Raw genomic sequence first — 19,289 nt, forward strand, 5'->3', positions numbered from 1 at the left:
GGGAATGGAAATCCCTTCCTCCTTTTCTGGACATCCTTCAACCTCCTCAGGAACAGCTTCCTTTCTTCCTGGAACTACTGCAGGGCCTATTGGCACAAGGCATCATTCAAGCTGTGCCTCCTTCCCAGAATGTTATGGTTCCCAGAAAGGAAGGCACCTAGAGATCCATTATGGACCTTTCTCAGCTCAATACCTTTCTGAAGATCCCTTCCTTTCAGATGTTATCCCTTCAGACCCTGTTTCCTCATCTTCTTTCCCAGGCTTTCCTGTTCTCCCTGGATCACAAGGATGCTTATCTTCACATCCCTATCCATCCCCTTTTCAGGAAGGTTTTGCATTTCTATGCTTCTTCCTTAGATTTTCAGTTCTCTGCTTTGGCCTTTGGCATTTCTACTGCCCCAAAGGTTTTCACCAAATGCCTCACTCCTCTGATTTCTTTTTGCAGGATGAGAGTTGTTCAAATCTTTCCTTATATGGATGACCTCCTCATTCAGGTGTCCTCCCCTGAGACCTTGCTTTAGCACCTCCACTATACTGTTTGTCTCTTGCAAAGCCTGGGGTTTACAATAAACTTCTAGAAATCAGTCCTAGTTCCTTCTCATGATCATGTGATTCTTGGTTGCAGGCTCCAGACCATCCCTATGCTGGCTTCCCTGCCTTCTCCCAAGACTCTTTCTCTACTGACCTTTTTTCAATCGCTTCTTTCTTGGGTTTCACTTACCCAGGGAGTTTCTCAGGGTGGTAGGATGCATGACTTCCACCATTCCTATGCTACTTCTAGCCAGGCTTCACATGAGAAAACTACAGTGGTTCCAGACATCAGTATGGCTCCAACACTGTCATCTTCTGGATTTTCTAGTTCCTCTTCTTCCATTCCTCAAGCTTGAGCTTCAGCAATGGATTTATCAGCTGTCTCTCAATCCAGGACTTCCTTTTCAGCCCCCAGTCCCCTCTCAGGAAGTTTTCTCTGTACACCTTCCCTCCCCTTCCTATGATTCTGAGGGTCCTGCTAAAGATAGAGCAGGACTCCCTCAAAATCTTGTTGGTGACTCTCTTTTGGCCAAGACAGCATTGATACCCTCTTATTCAGCATCTAGCCAAGGGCAATAGCTACAAGTTACCTCACAGGGTGGACCTCCTCACACAAGACAAGGGTTGTCACATCCATCTCCACTTGTCCACTCCTCAACTGACATTGGGGGTGATAGGGTTTTGATCCCTTCTAGGCACCTTTTATTCTGAGGACATGCTTAAGGTTCTGCAGGAGGCCAGGAACCCCATTACCAAGAAACCCTATAAGTCCAAATAGAAGAGATTTTCTGTTTGGTGCCTTGCTCATAACCAGGATCCACTTTTTGTGAAGATCCCTCTGGTTCTCCCTTATTTGTGTGAAATGCTCCATGTTGGGTTAGCATATTCTTCTGTTAAAGCTCACCTATCAGCTACTTTTGCTTGTCTGCCATTAACTACTCTGCTGGCCTCTAGGCTTGCAGCCAAGCAATTTCTTAAAGGCATCTTTCATATCAAATCTCCCAGGAAGTCTATTCCACCTTCCTAGGACCTTAATTTTGTTCTTGAAAAATTGAGTCAGGCTCCTTTTGAGCCTGTAACGTCAGCTTCCTTGCAACAGCATTCAGCTTCAGCTTTCTTACAAGACTGTACATGGAAGACTGATCTCCTTTTGGCCCTTTCTTCATCTAAGAGAGTGTCTGAATTCCAGACCTTATAGCTGTTCCTCCTCAGTTTTTCATAGGGACAGGGTGTCTCGTCATATTAATCTTTCTTTTATGCCTAAGGTGATTAATGAATTGTTTGTTAATCAGTCTATTAATTTGCCCTCCATGCCCTTCTTCTCAATCTGCTAGTATGAAGGTTCTTCACACCTTGGATTTGATAGACAGCTCAGGTATTATTTAGATAAAATTAAGCCCATTCGCAAGTATGAGCAGCTTTTTATACTTGTGTGTGTGTGTGTGTGTGTGTGTGTGTGTGTGTGTGTGTGTGTGTGTGTGTGTGTACATATATATCTATAGATCTATATCTATCTATCTATCTATCTATCTATCTATCTATCTATCTATCTATCTATCTATCTCTCTATCTATCTATCTATCTATCGATATAGATATAGATATTAACAGACAGAGGTGTGTATGTATTCATTATCTGTGGCCTCACTTTAAACTTATGAGAAATAACATAAAACTTACAAACCCATGTCTGGATATGGGTAACACGTCATAAACACATACAGACTCAAAGCAATGTAATTCTTAGGGAGCTTTAGAATTATAATTAGCTAATTTAACTTTTGACCAACACTGTAAAAATAAAATAAGACTATAACAAGAACTTTACCAGACATGCTAGAATTCTTTGCATTTGTGATGACCTGTTTCACCTGCAGCAATTATGACATAACATTTTAATATGATGTCACCAAATGGGACTTAACTTTAGTGCAGATAAATTTCATTTAATTATTTCCATTAACCAGGATAGTCTGATAGAGCATTGCCCATTTTCAGCAAAGGCCTGTGGAGAAAAGCAACTAAAATTTTAATTGCACAAAAATATAAAATTGTCAAATAAAATTGCAAAAAAAGCTACAACAGTTGTAGATTAATTTATCAGAACACACACTGTATGATTAACAAATATAGATAAATAAAAGAGCAATGTTGTGACATAACAGGAGAGAGAGCGTTTATTATTATTTAGTGTGAATTTCATTAAGCAACTGAATAGTATGTGATGTTAAGCATTTTGGCTCCTCAGAGTTTGATGCATTACTATGATTAAATGGAAACATTTTATACTAAGTAAATGAACTTCAAACAAGTGTGTACTTGAGCACTTAATAATTAACATTCAGTGGTAGTCTGACTAGAATAAAAATAGAAACATTGTATAACAAGGAATGTATATTCAACACAGTGTCCTTTTCAGACCCATTAGTTCTCTGCCAGCTAAAGTATTTGTTGCACTGGTCCTTGATTTTAAATCTCAATTCTGAATTTATAAAATATGTAGTTAGGATGAAACTAATTCACAGAACACTCATGGTTTCCTATACTCTAAAATTACAATCTCTAAAACTTTGCTGTGCAGATTATAGTTGGTTGCAGAGTTTGTGCCATGTTGTTTAACCAGACATGCTTCAGTGTCACCTTTGAAAAGATAAACTTTATGCCTAGTAAGTATTCCAAATGATTATTATTACAAAATAATTCTTAACAGTGATGGCCTTATGGTAAATTTTATCCACAATTTAAGAATGACATCAATAAAGGATATATCAGAGTCCGCAGCTTTCAGAAGAATTGAATGACACTGCTAGAAAGGATGTGAGTGTAACATATCCTCTTATTTACCTGTGGAAAAGTGAATCTGCAAATAGTCCTGCTCCCAGAGTCACAAAAGATGCTGAGCTTCCAAGAGCACAACAGTCATTAAACTGATGAATAAAACTAGTCATCCATCACTACACATTCTTTGTTCTTTGAAGGCTAACCAACCCGGATAAAGATACAAATTACTGTGGACTTAGGGTAGTGATGGCTTACATACTATATACTATGTATATGTGTGACAGGAGTCACCTCTCCTTTCTTCACCACTGCTTTTGGTAGATATTGAGCATAGGCTGTTGTTTTTGTATGAATCAGGCATTCCTCTTCTGACAGGAACTTGCTGCTCCTCAAAAAGAGGGCACCTGTTTCTTTTCCAGTTTTGAAGACTGAAAACACTTAGACTGCCTGGATTCAGGATCGCCAAGCACTCCTGGATAAAGGAGAACCAGCTGTGCTCTGCCATCTCAGTCTTGCAAACTTGCTAATCTGATATGACAGAGATTTATGTGCCATACCTGTCAACTGTCCAAATTTTTGCTTCATATTTTTAGTCTGTCCTCATAAAATTTGTGGTTTTGTAACAAACCACTGAGGATTAAAGCTTCAAATCCCTCAGAAAATGCATGCTCTCACAAATCCCATTATTCTAGCAGTTTTATAGAAGCAATTTTTAAAATTTCTCCCTATTTTTTTACCTTTGCTCCCCGTTATTTTAAACTTTGTCCAGATTTCCAGTGCCAAGAAATTAAGAGGTATGTTATTTGCTGACAATATGGCAGTTGCAGGACTCTCCCAAAGCTGTTAAGCTGCACATACCTCTTAAACCCTTAGCATGGAAAATCTGGACAAAGTCTGAAATAACGGGGGAACAGATTTTAAATATTGCTCTTATAAACTTAGAAAGTTGCTAGAATAACTGCATTTGTGTTAGCATGCATTGTCTGAAGGATATGAAGTCTGAACCTGAAATGTATGTCATTATTTAGTGAATCCAATCCTCGGTGATTAAAACCACAAATTTTATGAGGAGTAGACCAAAACCATGAGACAAAAATCTGGACAGTCAGTGAAAATCTGGACATTTGAGAGGTATGAAGCTGCATATTGGCCGGATTAATAAATCACTAAAGTTCTGACAATTGCAAAAGAAAGAATCCAAAACTCCAGCCTTTCCTACAAAAGGTTACCCTGGAGGTTGCCAAACTTGTTATTGTAAGTTGCCATCACTTTGCAATGACGTGACTTTGGAAACATTTTGCACTCTTACACATTTGAAACCTTGGCATATACCTACAACTGTATAACTCTTCGTCTTCATGATATCTTGCACTCCATTTTTAAAATGTATCACAATCTAGTTTATCATATCTTATGAAACACATCAAAGTATATATATATATATATATATATATATATATATATATATATATAAATCAGATAGACATTATGCAGATTGATACTCAAACATAGCTCTTCTTAACTGCTTTCTTGTACAGCTGGATAAAATCTTACCCTAAGGACAGTATTTATAAATCCACACATTACAAGTGCATAAAGGGAATCTGCAAATAGTATTACTACTACTTAAAAGCACTAAGTATAAAACAGTGTCACTACTACTTAAAAGCACTAAGTATAAAATAGTGTCACTACTACTTAAAAGCACTAAGTATAAAATAGTGTCACTACTACTTAAAAGCACTAAGTATAAAATAGTGTCACTACTACTTAAAAGCATTAAGTATAAAACAGTGTCACTACTACTTAAAAGCACTAAGTATAAAATAGTGTCACTACTACTTAAAAGCACTAAGTATAAAATAGTGTCACTACTACTTAAAAGCACTAAGTATAAAATAGTGTCACTACTACTTAAAAGCATTAAGTATAAAATAGTGTCACTACTACTTAAAAGCACTAAGTGTAAAACAGTGTCACTACTACTTAAAAGCACTAAGTATAAAAAAGTGGCACTGCTTTTACAAATTCTCAGCCTTCTGAGGAAATGCCCAGTATAGTCTTAGACAACTGAATCTGCATAAACTGACATGAAATTTGTTTAATTATGCATGAAAAAGTCCCTGCTGTTGTGAGCATGCTTCACGTGTATATAAATTAATGAATGCTGTCATCTGTTTTTGCAACAGAGTGAACAAGAATGTTCCGATCTCTCATTAACTTTCCACAAAATGGTTTGCCTGTTATGGCTAAGTGCAACTGATGTGAAGCTTATGAAAACTGTATATAAAGACTTGTATTTACTCTAGAGGTGCCCTCAAATAGACACCTTGTTGTGGGTTTATTAAGGTTGGAAAGGAGGAAAATAGCCCTGTCAGAAAAAGGGGGGTACAGGAGGCCAGCAAAGGTCCTACACTTTAAGAGGGTTATGTAAGTGGAGGTTTGAAGAGATGGCTACAGTAGAAGATTTTTTTTTGGTGGGAATATACCTCACTTTTCTAAATATATATTTTAATAAGCGAAGTAGGATAAAGGATAAAGAAAGAGTGTGTAGACAAGAAAGTTAGGAAATAATTAAGGAGCACTATAGTGGCCTGACAGAGGGCAAAACAATTTATAATGATCATCCTGATCCAGACAGCCTCAGATATTTCCTTGCCCTGATGGTCCTGGGCTGGTGGACCCAGTGGTAAGGGACTGAGCCTTATGGCTCAGCAGTTGAAGCCATCCAGGACAGCATGTCTTCCACCTACTGGAGGAGGCTTTATATAGGTCCCATAAACTTTCCACTACCCTCTCCACCACAGCCTTCAGTCCTGAAGCCCAGGATGCTGGCTTACTAGGCTGCCATGCACTAGGATGCCCATAGGAGTGGACTCTGTGAAGTAGTCCCTGGGCAGATGGGGTGGTGGAAATATTTCTAACACCTGGGTTTATTGTAGTTGAGGTGCTCCAGGCACTTCTGCATTTGCAGAAAACAGAACAAAAAAAAAGAAAGAGAAAAAGAAAGAAAGAGAAAGAAAGAAAGAAAACAGAGAGAGTGAGATGGAGACAACAGAATGAAGTGTTAAATAGCAAATGCTCTTATTTTAAAGAGACAAAAATCAGGGTAGTAACAGTTTTATTTAGTAATGTTTAACTGTCAATAGCTAAATATATCTTCCAGTTAATAACTTTATCAGTAGATAGTGTTAAGTACTGGTTTGGGTCTGTTTTCATTTCAAAGGTATTCATCTTTGTAATAGTGCATTTCCTTTACTATGAATGAAAAATCACATGAATCTCTGCAATGAACTTCTCTAACCCTTCTACAGTTTAGTAGTTTAACAGTAAATAGTGCTAAACACTTGTTCAGGTCAGTTTGCATTGCAAAGGTATTCATCTTTGTCATTTGCTATTTCCTTTAGTGTGACTGAATAAGAATTTATGTAATACAATTACAGAAATCTCACTGAAACTGCATTGAATAAGTAGTGGATACTTGTGCTTTAAAAGACTGATGTAGTACAAATGGCAGGCACTGCACATTAAGTGTTTACGTCATACCTTTAATACAGTCATATACATGGTACAGGTCACATTAACCTCATCATTACATATTTCTTAACAGGGTCAACAGCAGAAACACTCACATCCCTGCTGCAGCACAGCAGGCTGATGTTGACAGCAGAATGGCTGTTAATGATGATGTCATGGCTCTTTATCTCATGACGCAGTCTCGGAAGAGTGATACACAGTGTTCTGGCAGGGTTCCCTGCCCCAAAGCATCTGGATAACTCTGTACAAGCTTACACACAATGAAGACCTGATGTTAGAACTAGGGGGAACTATATATAGTTCAACACCTATTTCCTTTGCACATCTTCAACCCCTTAATGAAGAAACAACCCTTCTAGATGCAGCAGTATCCTCTGTGATGCAATGGCATCTTTTATTGTTAGCTCCAGATACATGTAAGGCCTTGTCTCCCCAGCACCAGGTGTGTTTTGACATAGTTCAGGCCTAGGCTATTACCAGTGAGAGTCAGGTAGAGATAGTTAAAGTGTTGCAGGGTATATGTGAGAAAATTCACAAGTTCATGGGAATAGGCAAGGCCAGGGTCAGTGCCATGATGACCCTCATTTACAATATGATTATACACACAGCATCCATGTCAGCCTTCATATGTACACTATTAAGGACTTGCCAGACACAGGCAAGTGGGGACACAGCTGGACATGGATGAGAGAGTATCCATATGAGTAGTGGATAAGTAGGCTATATACCATGTGTACCCCAAGAAAGTGTTGCAGGCATTCATGTGGATACCCCCAGAAAGAAGTGTGGTTACTTCCACAGCATATGGTAGTGCCTGTCAGTTAAGGTGTAGGTCTCACAACATTGTTAGGTCAATATTAAAAGATTCTACTGCATCCAGTAGATCATGGCAGCTCTTTCTCTGTACTCAGTCTCTTACAGATCCCTCCATGGATATCTATGTGTAGCCTTTTGTGCCATGAAAGATTCAACCCTATTTGATCTCCTATTCCTTCGCAGAACTAATGATACATCAAGTACTCAGTTAAAGGAATTAAATCTTCATCAGCAGATAAATAAGATACATTGGCGTGATAGATGCATATCCCTCACCTCTTGGACAAACTTCCACTACATGTCAAGCAGAGCAGCAACCTTGCCACCTAGATAATTGCTTAAGCAACTTCAAATTCTCTTCTGGTCTATCTTGTCTTATCCTCCTTGAAGCTAGAATTAAATTTTCAGTAGGATTTTTTGGCAAGGCTTGAAGTGGTCTGCAGACTGATTGCCTAGTACTTATCTATGAATCTATTTCATTGGAGCAACTCAGCATTAAGCTCACATGCCAGATCTTGCTCATTTTCTCTGAGACCACCACCAATACTATCTTTGGAGTACGTTGCATATGACACCTTCCAAAAGTAAGCTAAATTTTGAACATCGGCAATAAAGAAGTTACATAACAGGAAGTCACTTTGCAAACATATGTGCATCAGAACACAAATGTTCCACTTTCCTCTTGTACCTGAAAGAAAGGAAGATTCAGCAACAGGAACAAAACAAGAACAGCAGCAGCGATGACTCATTTCATGATCACAATGATGACAAGCAAATTACGTTCATATAATAAATGCATACAACTTCAGTAACACTGCAGTAAATTACCAGGAGAATGGCCGTAAACGTTTTAATAGCACCTGCTCCTTTAGAGTTAATGTCAATTCTGCTAGTATAACTACTACTTGTGCCACTGACCAGTGTACAAATGATGATGGCTAATGACATATGGACCCTGGACCCCCTGACTTATGCCAGCAATGGAAATGAGCTTTGTGGAAGCCAAACACTCGCTCGGTGATTGTCAGTGTCTGGGGAAGGGCTGTATTAAAGTGTTCCTCAGCACCTCCCTGAGGGTTATGGACTGGTTTTGTTAGCTAAGGTTCAAGTGAGTAGCCTGCCTCACCTGGAAAAGAAAACAGTGAGGAGGACATAACAAAACAAGGGATCATTACTCAGTTCTACCTGGGCCTCCCTATAGATGCCGAATAATTATGTTGACAACATTAGAGTATTTTTCACTTACCAGCTAGGTGACTGTGAAGAGTGTTAGTAGCAGGAAGACCTGATACAGCAAAGTTCTGTGCCACATGAGGGAATCATGGGCACTGCCAGGATGCTGGACCAATACATTGGTGATGCACCCCCATACATCACACAAACCTGGCAGTTGAAAGAATGGAAGTGTTTCTCACTATGGTACCACTCCCCCTGTAGTCCAGGTGAGGCCCTTATATCAACACAGGTGCAGTCCATCACACCAAACACCTCACTGAAGTGTGCTATTTTGTAGGAGGCACATTGTCACCACAGAGGTACTGAGGTGACAATGGATACCAGTTATGCTCATGAAGATGTGCCAAGAGTATACTGAGAAACTCCTGCACTATCTTCAAGGCAGAAAGCCTGTGAGAGACTCATCATGTCCTCAGTTTGACTCTGAAAGATTCAATGGTAAGTATTATGAGAACTATGCATACTTTGGTATCCACAGGTCACTTGCAGCTCCAGGTTTCTTTGCTCACTGGGGCAAAATAGAGGCAGAGTAGCTAACTAGGGGGGGGGGGCATGTAGAGTATCCAAAGACCAAAAAATTAATAAATAAAGTACAGAATGCATGTAATTATTCACACATAATCATTTGTTGAATATGAAAGATCATTTCCCTATATTTTCCTATGAAAAATAAATAAATTAAATAAATGCTACAATCTAATAATGTACATATTTTATATACATCTTGGCAATATGCACAGCACAGAGAATAACTAAATTTGTCATGGTCAAAGATTATGGTCTGCATGAAGTGTTAGCATGCTACAGTGTAACAAATCAAGTCAATAGGGAACAATACAACAGAAATGGGAAAATGCCTCGGTAAAAAGAGAAAAAAGAATCTCATAACACAAATTCAAGAAGAGCAAGTTGTACCTTTTTTGCACAGATCAGAGATTTGGGTTTAATTTAAAACTTACTTTAAAGGTTACATCAAAGACACTGACAGACATTTGCTAAAGAGACTTGGCATGTGCAAGAGTAAATTCCTCTTCCCTTTAAATTCACATGTATTACAATGCATCTGGTAACCCATTAAACCACAAGAGACCTGCTGGGATTCATAGTCAAATAGCATATAGTGAAGCACTATTAAGAGGCTATGTGAAGGGTGCAGGTATTCAAAAAATAAATATGTAACACATCTGATAACAATATGTGCCCAGTGGTCACAAATGTGCCTTTCTAGGATCAGCTGAAGAGTATGGTCATGTGAAGTGACTTGTCGGGGTCACACAGAAGACAAATGTAGGTTGAGGGTAATCAGACCTTGTAATAATTAAAGTATCTCATTAACAGTGGTAAATTAAAAAGGTATTCATAGTTAAAATATTAACATTAAACTCTTAAACTTCATGCTGTCTAAATTATTTATAGCTAAATAATAAACACACTGTCAGCATTCAACAAAACAAGGAAACCAAGGATCATACCCAAAACACATGATGATGCTCCTGTTTACTACAACTGATGTCATCCATTACACCAGAGCTACTCTGGGATGCAAGAACCAAGTATTTACACACACACACACACACACACACACACACACACACACACACACGTGCGCGCGCGCGCTAATTGCTGTGAGAATCATAGAATGCAACTCATTGTACCCAATTGTCTTCAAAGCCTCTTAACCCAAGAATTAGAAGCAAACACCCAAAACCAGGAACAGATTTTAAATATTGTTCTTATATACTTAGAATTTTGCTAGCATTAGTATAGCATATTTTGCATTAGTAAGCATTTCCTGAAGGTAAGAAGTTTGAAATTCGCAGATTTCTTAATATTTAATGATTGCAGTCCAAAACAGTATACCAGAAAGCCACACATTTTACAAGGAACAGGCAGCAAATATGACAGAAAAAAATCAGTGACAGTGGAGAATTATAGCATCTGCATGCACATGCATGCGCACGCACATTAGCAGCCCACTGTGGAGATATTATGCAGCTGAATGGACCTGGCTGACTTGTGCATAAAAATGTTTTATTTAAAAAAACAGAATTTAAAAAAAAAATTTATTATGCCAGTAACTTGATCACTCACCATGGTACCAGTTATATGGAGGTGCCACATGCCCTACTGTACCCTGGTGCAGCTCTGCCCCAGCCACTGACATAAGAAGGTGATGCATTCTCACAGGTTCCATTTGTGGTCCACATAACCTCACCAAAGCCATTATAATATTCCCTTTCCACTAGAAACCTATCCAGTAACTCCTGTTCAGCAAAGTTAAGGCAAGTTATTCTTTGCCTTTACCTTCTTCTCCCCCCAGGCCAGAGAGTGGTGCTTTACACACCAGGTTTTGGTTTTAACAGAATGAGAAAAATGAAGGGAGAAATAGCCATGCTTGCAGCAAAGCTGAACATATTTGTGGATTTTAAAGTTGGTAGAAAAGGTGAAGATTCACTTTTTATAACCCATCTATGCATGCCACTGGTAGGCATCAAAAAGCGACTATGAATTGTAAAAGACAGGAAGAGACTTATTTACATAAGAAAGTCACAGATTTTTAGCATATTCATCATTCTTATACCATTATTCCTTATTCGTTCATAAGGTCATAGGTCATTACTAGACTAACAACCACTAGGGCCCTTACAAGTCTAGCTGCACACCCCAAACCATTTGGGTCTTCAAGTATTATAAGTGTTTATATTAGAGGCATGTTAGTAGGGAGGTAACTAACAATTTCCTGGAGGAGTGTTAGTTAGGATAAAACCTTTCTTATTTACAATCTCTGTCCATAAGGGACATGGAGGCCAGACCAGAGGTAAATTTACCACTTCCCATCCAATTTTCAATTTTTATTTGCATAGGGTCAGGGCTGAACTCTGTTTTACATAGATGGGGAGCCTATTTCATAGTGTGGGGATGCACTGGGACACAAAACTATCCCCCCAGTCCATTTTGTTTATTTCAAAAGCAAAGGTCAGAACCCTGGATCTAGTGTTTCTAGTGCTGTTTGGTTTGCTCATGTGCAACAGATTCATCAGAACTAGGTTTGAGGAACCCCTGTAAGCCATTCAAAAATCCCCAGTCAGCAATCTGTAGGAGGCTGAATAGAGTGAAAAAACCTTTAGATGATCAGTGTAGGACAGAGTATTCATGCCCTGAATTCTTCTGGTGAGAACCCTTTTTGGGCTTTTCAAGTTTTGTAAGTCTCCACTTGGATACATGCCAAAGGAGGCACTATTTTCAATGATAGGTTTGATAAGGGCCAATTAGAGGGGTACTATAACGTTCTTGGACCTGAATGTCATACCCTTACCAATAAGATGGATGACACAGATTGATTTTCTTATTATCTTAGCTACATGCTGATCAAAGCCAGATTGTTGTCCTACATATGTTCCCAGATGCCTTACTACTAGGTCAACAGTTAAGGATGTTTTATCGTTAGAGTAATTAACTTGTGTTGACAGTTTCCCAAAGGGCATTATAATGCATTTATTAGCACTGAGTTTTAGCCCATGGCTTTGGCACAAGTCATTTGTTTGAGTTAAATCCTCTTGCAAGATGTTGGTGTCTTGGGGGAATCTATAATAGCTCCCAACTCACAATCATTTGTGAACTTGTTGAGCCAGAGGCCTTGAACATTAGCCTTGACTACTGAGATATAGATGCCAAACAGGATTGGGCCTAGCATGGAGCCCTGTGACACTGTGCTGCTGACCAGTCTCTTGGTGGAAGTGGTCTCACAGATCCTGTCTTCTTGGGTCCTGTCCTTGATCCAGCTCACAGTCCAGTGAGTTATGTAGGGATTAATACCTAACTTGTCAACAATGCCTGCACAGGTTATTGTATCAAATGCTGTGGTCAGGTCAAGATGAGTAGTTTATGCAATGTTTTACCCTCATCCATTGCCTTGATGACCCTCTTAAATAAGCTAACCAGGTCAAAAAGGCATGACCTTCCCTTAACAAAGCCAGTCTGGGATGGTTCCAGTGTCTGCAGTTGCCAATGTCCTTGTTTATCATTTCTATGATAATGTGTTCCATGGCTTTGAATATTAGACTTAGGTTCATAGGTTCATAGGTTCATACTAGGCTATCTGCCCTGGGGCAATTATAAGCCTAGCCCGATTCTGTATGGCTTACGCCACCCCTTGATTTGAGTATACTGTGCCCTTTTTAAGGTTTAGTTTACTGTGCCTCTGTCTAATAGTGACACTGGAGTAATCCCTGGGACAAACCTACTATCCCCCATCCACCTATCGAGATTCTTCTTGAAGAGATTCAGTGAGGTGCTCTGCCTCACATGAACTGGAATTCTATTCCAGAGTGAAGGGAGCCTCCGGGTTATGAACCTGTCCCTCCAGCAAGTTCTATTTATTTCTGTGTTGAGGTTCAAGTCCCTCGAGCCTGTGGCTCTAAGGGATTTAGATTTACTGAGGTGGAGCATGTCCATTAATTCTGGATTTGACATAGCTTTGTATGTCAGGCATAGATCGCCTCGAAGTAGGTGGCATGCAACTGAGTAGAGCTGGAGTTTTTTTAACCGAGGAGCATATGGCATCTGTTTGAGACCCTTGATCTTCTTAGACTTATGGGTCTGTAGTTCCCTGGATCAGCTGAAGATCTGGCCTAATGGAGGGAAATTATTTTTGTGGTCATCTAAAAGCCTAGGGAGATACAGGTGCAGCCCATCCTTGACAAAGCAATGTGGTGTTTTGAGCATGTCCTCCCATGCTGACAGATATTGGATTCCCCTGGAGTGACACTAGAAAGTAAGCTAAGTATTAAAATCAATCATTTTATGTTCATATTGTGGAATCATCCTTGGTGAAGGTAGAATGCTCTTCAATGCAAGGCTCATACCTTTCTGAAAAACATATTCTGAGAGATTCATTATGTCTCTTTCCATATAGTCCAGTGAGGTATGTCTCATGTCATTTACACACACACATGGACAATAATAGTATCATATAGATATCTGTGGTGCAGTGACTTGAGTGTTTGAGTGATACTGCAGATTCTGGCTCCAGATAACTATTTGCATAAGACTTTCTCAGTCATCTTCTGACTGATTTGATTTCACAGAACTTGTGTCGCTGAATCACTCCTGATTTGTGCATGTATCATATGTCATTTCAATGAAACAAAAATGATCAGCTCATACTGAATTCTACTGGAAGCACTAGTTTTGTGAATCTGCTATGAACAGTGTGGCTGCTACAGGTGAGATTTCTTTCTTCTATTAAGATGATCTCAGTATTGATTATATTACTTAACTGTGGGTGTGTACCACCCAGCAATGGGGTTTGGTGACTGTTAGAAAAATATATAGTAGTAATATGCATGCTTAGTGCATTCGAGGTTTAAAAGGGTTAATACATTTATTCTGTTCACACTGCATGAATCTGCACAGCTATTAGAAACTTAACAAGAGACATTTCATTTCTGCTAATGTCATGAAAATAACAAGAGACATTTCATTTCTGCTAATGTCATGAAACTTAACAAAGAGATATTTCATTTCTGCTTATACCATGAGAAAATATGCAGCTGCTAGAAGCTTTGATAAAGAAAACAATAGCTGCTTGAAAGTATAAACCATAGTCAGCATTACTTGTATTAAAGCTAGAAATGTACCTTGAATCTAGACAAAATGTAACACATGTATTAGAACTGTACAATTGAAGAATTGAAAAGTTAAGGTGGGCTAAAGTAAGCCCAAGGCCAGGTTGTTTTTCTCAAAATGTTTCAGCAAGACAGCAAATAATCCAACCATGTCAGCAATAAGTCTGGTAACAATTTCTGTGAAACATACAGAAAGTTGTGTCCAACTACGTCAAAAATAGAATAGTAACATTTTCTGTGTGACATGAAGAGAACTGTATAAGAATAACATACTGATCACTGAAGAGCCAGACAAATCTTGTACCTACATGCTTTGTCTCTTTGCTGCAAGTAATAAAGGGTGCCTTGCTTGAACCTAACGTGCATTGGTCTTTGAAGTTTTTTCCTTTTACAGATTGGTCCTTCGGACCGGAGTCCTCTCTTCACCATGGATCAGACGGCCAGGTGGTTGAAACCGTACGGGGAAGAAACCAAATTGGTTCTTCTTATATGGAAAGTCCTCTGACTGAATTGTCGTTCAAAAGAGGCCAGCCACTATCTGATCTGTGACTGAAGGACGGGTCTCTGCGAATCGGTGATCAATCACGTAGGCTCAGGTAAGGTGAATCTACTTTTTTCTGTTTTCTGTTTTAGATCAGGGACTAGATGTGTATTGTTTTTGTCAGATTGTATTTTTGCAAGTCAGGGACAAAAAAGATTACTGTCTTGTCATAGATCAGGAGAAACAGAATAAGTAGGCAGTCATTCTGAAGAGACTATAACAAAATCCGTGGTACCACGTTAAAGATTAAGAGAAGTTACGTAACGATGAAAGGATAAAACAAAATGGGTAATAATTGCACAAAAAGACCCCAAAACCCACCGTTAACGGAAGACGCAAAATATATGCAGTCACAGCGCGCCGACAGTATTAGATATTATTCAAAATGGGTTAATAAATACGAATTCGACGGGAAATAGAAAAATCCTTGCTTATCAAACTTATCAAACAGCTCAAAAATGATTCAAAGGGTCGGGTAAAAAAGCAACGTCAATTAGGAATTCCTCAGGCACACAGGTGGCTGCAGGAAGTAAACCGTAGGGAACAAAAAAACAAAGATTCAAAAGCAATGTTTTTAGATAGGGAGGATAATAACTTAGTAATAGCATCAGCACCTCTGCCTCCTTTACCAGAATATGAAGCAAGTGAACAGATTAGTCCACCCCCACTATATCCTGTGGTCACTGAAGATAGAGATATTGTGAAATTAAAACTGACTAAAATTGGAGATCCCATCGGGACCAGGTCCCGAACAAAGGCAGGTAATTCAGAAGAAGGTATCGAGTTATGGCAAATAGTTAAGAATTCACGATCTATAGGTGAAGAAGAAGAAATATGACCACTTATAGAAGTACCCAATCCTCAGGCAGGTCAAGACAATCAGGACCCAACTATCTTAGTGTATAGACCTTGGACTCCGGAAAATATCCGGAAAGCCACTGAGGGAATTCCCCATCCAAAGGTTAATTTCAGAAAATTCTCAGAAGATTTACAAGAAATGAGGTTGAGTTATAACCTAAATGGAGAAGAAATAGAAAAAGTAGTTAGACAAATTGTAGGGCCAGATTGGTACATGATTAGCGGGAATTGGAATCCCCGTGACGCTGCACAAAGACCCCTCCCACATAGCAGCGCAGAATTAGACACCAGAGTGAAAGGTCTTACAGACCGCATCTCTGAAAAATGGAAACCTATGGCAGACTGGACTTGCATTAGTCAATGCATCCAACAAGAAGGTGAAACAATTGATCGGTATTATGTCAGATTGTTAGAATGTTTTAATAACCACTGTGGAATGCAGGTTCCTGAAGATCAAACACAAGATTCCCCATATGAACAGCAGTTAAAGAATGCAGTTTTAAAATGCAGTAGCATGCCTATAAGCAGTTTTATTACAAAACACATGGTAGACCATCGTACAGGCAGGTTACAATCATTACTTGAACATGCTAGGCATGCCGAAAGGAATTTTAATAGCAAAAAGAAAAAGAAAGCTCAAGTATTTTCTGTAGAAGATGGAGCAGAAGTTTATGTAGTACAGTCTGGGTAAAAGGGAAAGAAAAATGCGCAGGGAAACAAACAATCTGATCAGCGATCAGAGGACTTTGAAGGGTGGAAAAAAGGGGGAGAATGTTTTAAATGCGGTAAAAAGGGACATTTGGCAAGGGATTGCAAGAAAAACAAGAAGGCAACAATGAAAGACAAGGAGGGTGAGGACTGACTATATGGTAGTCAAGAATCACTAGAACGGGCCAGCAAAAAAAGGACAAATGAGAACGTGATAGAGGGAGTAGAGGAAGTGCAAGAAGTTAGTGACAATGAAGAAAATGAAATATTAGACCTAGCTTTATTGAGCTTGGAGCTCTATTTAGCAGACACAAAATCAGAAGTTACACTCTTGGTAGAAGGGAGGGAGGTCAAATTTTTGTGTGACTCAGGGGCATCACAAACCCTGATACACCCCTCCAAACTGCCAGAAAACACAGAGTCACCTGATTACATACTGGTCAAAGCAACTAATGGACAGCTGTATCGGGAGCCTCTCTCCCGTAACATTGCAATAACTGATACAGTTTCAGGATTGACACAAAGAAGCAAAATTGTAGTTTCTGTAAAATGCCCAGTAAACCTCTTTGGCAGAGACCTCATGCAGCTATTTGGTATAGCAGTAGTCCCAACCATGCAGGGTATGGAAGCACAGCAACAGATTAACACCTTTGTAGTGCAATCGGAGGGTGAAATGTTTTATTGGTACAGCCAGGACCTGGTTACGACTGGTCCAGGGACTGTGACCAAAGAGTTAATGAACCTAGCCATCAGCAAGTTCCCCTCCCTTGACATTGATAAGCAACACCTGTTGCACTGTACCCTGTATTATTGCAACATACCAGGACCTGATAAGGAATATGAGCAAGAATTATTTAAGAATCATGCAAACAGATTGATATTACGTAACCTGCACTGGGACACAGAAAGGAACAGTGTAGCCAGCTGTTCATTTCCCCAGGAGTTCTTTGCACTTTATAAATCTAATCGATTACCACATGTTAGCTTAACCAAAAACAGAAATATAGAATGGGCAGACATAAGAGAAAAAGTCACGAGATGGGAGAAACAGACAGAACTAGAACTGTCAGAACAAGGAATACCAGTACAAAAGTTGAATTGGATAACTCAGACCAAATAAGCTGTGCACTTGCAGTCTAGCGAGGACAGCTGATTGACACTCCTATTAAAGGAGGAAGAGAATGCCTTACGAGACATACCAGAGACTCTCTGGTCAACAGGAAAATCAGATGTAGGACTCATTCATACAGCGGGACCAGTTACTATCATGCCAAAGTCAGCATTCAGTCCACAAAAAAGACAGTATCCCTTAAGAAAAGATGCAGAGGCAGGGATAAAGCCTATTATAGCAGCCTTACTTAAAGGAGGGATACTAGTAGAATCTCCCGATTCAGCATGTAACACACCCTTATTTCAAGTTAAAAAGGCCAATGGAGAATGGCATATGGTCCAGGATTTACAAGCCGAAAATGCTACAGTAATACCAAGGGCACCCACGGTGCCAGACCCACACACCCTGTTGAATGATTTAAAACCTCAACAGAAATATTTTTCTGTGATAGACATCAGCAACGCATTCTTTTTGATACCGATACACCTTGATAGCCAGTATTGGTTTGCATTTACATTTCAGGGGAAAAGATATACATATACGCGACATATTGTGAAAGTCCAATGATATTCTCACAAGAAATGGCAAGCAACTTGGCGGGATTCACCCCACCAAGAGGCAGTCAGATTTTACTTTATGTTGATGACATCTTGCTGGCGGCCCCCACCCAGCAGGATTGTAGAGAAGATACCATAGCACTTCTACGATTTTTAGCCGCTGAGGAGCATAAGGTAAATAAAAATAAACTGCAACTTTGGAAAAAACAGGTCAAATACTTAGGATATGTAATATCCAAGGAAGGTAGAACGTTAGATGAGGACAGAAAAATAGCAATTTTGCAAGCACCAAAACCCACTACCAAGAAGGAAATGATGTCCTTCCTGGATACAACAAATTTTTGCCGGAGCTGGATTCCAAACTATGCCTTGGAATCTGCACCTCTGACTGACCTTATATATAAGAAGCCTATGGCAGCGCAGGATTTGTTACAGTGGACACCAGAGGCAGAATCTGCCTTCTGTAAAGTAAAACAGCTAATAGCATCCTCATTAGTTCTGGGATTGCCAAACTACCATAAATGTTTTTTCCAAACTGTAGATTGCAAGCAGGGTTACATGACATCAGTGTTAACAGAACAGCATGGGGATAAGCAATGCACCATTACTTACTACTCATCTCAACTAGACCCAGTGGCACGGTCCTTACCCCACTATGTACAAGCAGTAGTTGCAGCTGCAATGGCAGTACAGGCTTCAGCCTCAGTAGTCTTGTTCCACCCTCTTACTTTGAGAGTACCTCATGCAGTCACGATTATTTTACTACAAGAAAAGGTGGCATATCTTTCCCTTGCTAGGCATCTTTCCTGTATGACTATATTATTGAGCCAACCTCATGACAATTGCACGATGCAAGACTTTAAACCCTCCTACTCTGCTCCCAACCCCTGCAGATGGCACACCACACTGCTGCCTGCAGGTAATTGAGCAAAAGACACTACCTAGAAAAGATCTCACGGATGTCCCCTTGGATGATGCTGAGGTGAC

The sequence above is a fragment of the Protopterus annectens genome, chromosome 8.part1, assembly GCF_019279795.1.
Source record: "Protopterus annectens isolate FY-2018-M chromosome 8.part1, PAN1.0, whole genome shotgun sequence".
Lineage (NCBI taxonomy): Eukaryota > Metazoa > Chordata > Ceratodontiformes > Protopteridae > Protopterus > Protopterus annectens.